We start from the raw sequence: 3,032 nt of genomic DNA, 5'->3' as shown, positions 1-3,032 counted from the left end.
TGGAATCCTCCTTATATCTCCAAGAGAGGACCAGGTTCAGCTTTCAGTCCGATTGAATTATAGGGCAACTAATAATGAAGCAGAATATGAAGCATTGATAGCTGGTTTGCAAGCTGCTCGACATGTGGGGGCCGCTCGAGTATGGATTTATTCTGATTCTTAGTTGGCATCACAACAGTTAACAGGCAGCTTTGAAATTAGCAATGACCGACTCAAGCTAAATGCAGAGGCATTCAATAAATTGAAGGTTGGATTTCAAGAAGTGAATATACTAAAGATACCTCGATCGGAAAATCAAGTGGTTGATGAGTTAGCTAAACTAGCTTCAGCGATAATACCTTGGAACCTGGATCGACCTATGGAACAAACAGTGCTGGTATCTTGTATCGAGAGACAAGCTGATATAGAGATACAGGGTGACTGGAGGACACCTATTATATTATTCTTGTAGCAAGGCATTCTACCAGCCAGAGAAGAGCAAGCGAGAGTCTTCAAGAAAAGGGCTGCTTGGTATATGCTGGTGAGTGATTGGTATGGGCTCGAGTGTCGTGCTACGGGAGCTTATCAAATTACAATTAAAGTTACTGAACCCCTCTATACTAAAGTAGTATAGAAATGACTCGGGTCGTCTCCCAACGAATGTAACGATAGGATGATAACTTTAGGATTGATTATGGATTTTGTTTTTTTTATATGAAATTGGGGGTTTGGATTTTGGATTTTGAGACTAAGAAATGAAATAGCAAAAACAAGTATGAAATTTACCCTAACAAAATGAATAACATCCTATCTATCCATTAATAGTGATCTCACAGCGCATTGTCACTCTACGCTACAATTTCACCATCAATGGGATTAAACTAGGGAATGAAATCGCAAAGAATTAAACGAAACCTAATCTTGTCAATGAAAATAACAATGCAAGTAAGGAAAGCTAACCTAATCTAAATTACAATTGCACTAAAAGTACGGAAAACATAAAGTAAACATCTAATGAAATGGATCCTAAAATATATACCAAAATTTAATCTAATTGCATTCAAAGAAAGGCACAAACATAATGGATTCAACATTAACAAGAAATGCAATCAACTAACTAAAGAATTACCAAACTAAAGTCTAAGAAACATTCCAACGAACATATAATGAGCACCAATGAATTAAGGGTAAATGCATGATTTCTCAACATGAACATAAACAAACTACAATCAATCAACATGAATCAAAGTTAAGCATTCAAATCTGAAACAAATCTAAAACAAGGGAAATTTAATCTATGAAAATTCATCCAGAACATGTAAATCAACACAAAAGAAGGAGAATTCAATGGTGTTGTCTACACAAGGAAGATGATGACCAGATCCGGCAGCACTCTGTAACGGAAGAAATAATGGCAGAGATGGCTGAATTGTGACCAAAACTTAGACGGAATTGAAGCAAAATAGAGCAGTGAACCCCACTACCCTACTCCAGCGGTGTACGGAACTCTGGTGGCCAGCGGAAGGTGGATGGAGAAGATGAAGTCGCGTCCTCTGCTGTGCGCGTCTGGACGGTGAAGATGGTACCCGGAGCTTGTGGCTTGCGGATGAAGATGAGGATGGATTGGGACTAGCTAAGAGAACCCATCCTACACTTCCCGATGGTGGGTGAACTCCGGTGGTCGGCGATGGAAGGTTGAAGAACTCCTCTGTTCCGGCGATTGCGTCCTTCCCCTTCATCAAAATCGCGACACTTCACACTGTAGCTTCCTGTCTCATTTTAAACTTGATTCAGATCTGAACGGTTGACTCTAATCAATTCAGATCTTATCTAATGGTTGGATCACATCAGATCTGGATAAAAAACTTTGGATCTTGATCAATGGCCTTGATCTATTTTCTCTTTCACTTGGATGACCCAGATCATGACAAATGGTTCAGATCTCCTCAAATCTTGGATGGACGATCCAGATTACTCCAGAGCTTGATCTCTTCATTTAAGCTCAGATTTGGGCCCAAATTTGGTTTGATCTGATCAGGTACATGACCCTTTGATGCCTACAAAGAATATAACTAAATATTAGCATCAAACACCGTAAATTTAAGATAATTTGCAATTAAGTCCATAAATGAATACAAGTCATGAAATTTGATATAAACATTGAATTAACACATGAGAAGATCAAATAGTATGCTTATATGAATCAAAATATCATGATTGAATGATAGTTATCAGTGATCATCTTTATAAGAGGGCCTTCTCTAGTCCTTTGCTCAAATGTATTGGACCAGAAGACATACAATACATTCTACAAGAAGTTCATCAAGGTTTGTGTGGGAGCCATATCGGAGATCCTTAGCTCGTAAAATATTATTGGCCGGATATTTCTAGCCTACTCTACAAGATGATGCAGTGTTACGATTCCGTAAGTGTACAGATTCATCGTTAGTAATAAAGATTATCGATCCGACGAGATCTGGTTATAAGCACTAGCGATGTCACACTTAGGATTAGCTAAACTACCGATGGTTGTAAGTTATCTAAAGAAAAAGGGTTTGGAAACAGAAACGAGAACTAGCAAAGAAGAAGTAATAGACTTGGTTTATGAAGAGTCCTAGGAGTTCGGTTTCATTGTTGTGGTATTGATGTATCACGTTCTATCCTTTACTCATTGTCCATCAACATGCTTTCGCCGGAAGCTGAAGTATCTATTCTTAGGTACCAAATAAAGAAGATCCCTATGAAATCCTATTACAGTTAACCCTTATCACTAGGGCGCCTCAGTAGATCACAAGAACACTACTCTAATTGGTGTCACTAAGGATAGAGATAAGGAGCTCAGTTTGGTCTCTTACTTCCTTGTGGAGGCGTTGTCTCTCTTTTCAAGGAAGTACCCTAGATGTCCATGAACGGGTTACCCCTGTCACTAGGGCCCCTCAGGTGTACGATCTAGGATATTCTCTCTACGAGATAGGCAATTCCTACACAATCAATTAATACGATATAGAGATCGAGTAGTCAAAACAAAGCAAGCGAAATCATCCAATGAAATA

Source organism: Zingiber officinale, chromosome 8B, assembly GCF_018446385.1.
Source record: "Zingiber officinale cultivar Zhangliang chromosome 8B, Zo_v1.1, whole genome shotgun sequence".
Lineage (NCBI taxonomy): Eukaryota > Viridiplantae > Streptophyta > Magnoliopsida > Zingiberales > Zingiberaceae > Zingiber > Zingiber officinale.
The sequence above is the reverse complement of the archived record's forward strand: the minus strand, read 5'-3'. Positions refer to the sequence as shown.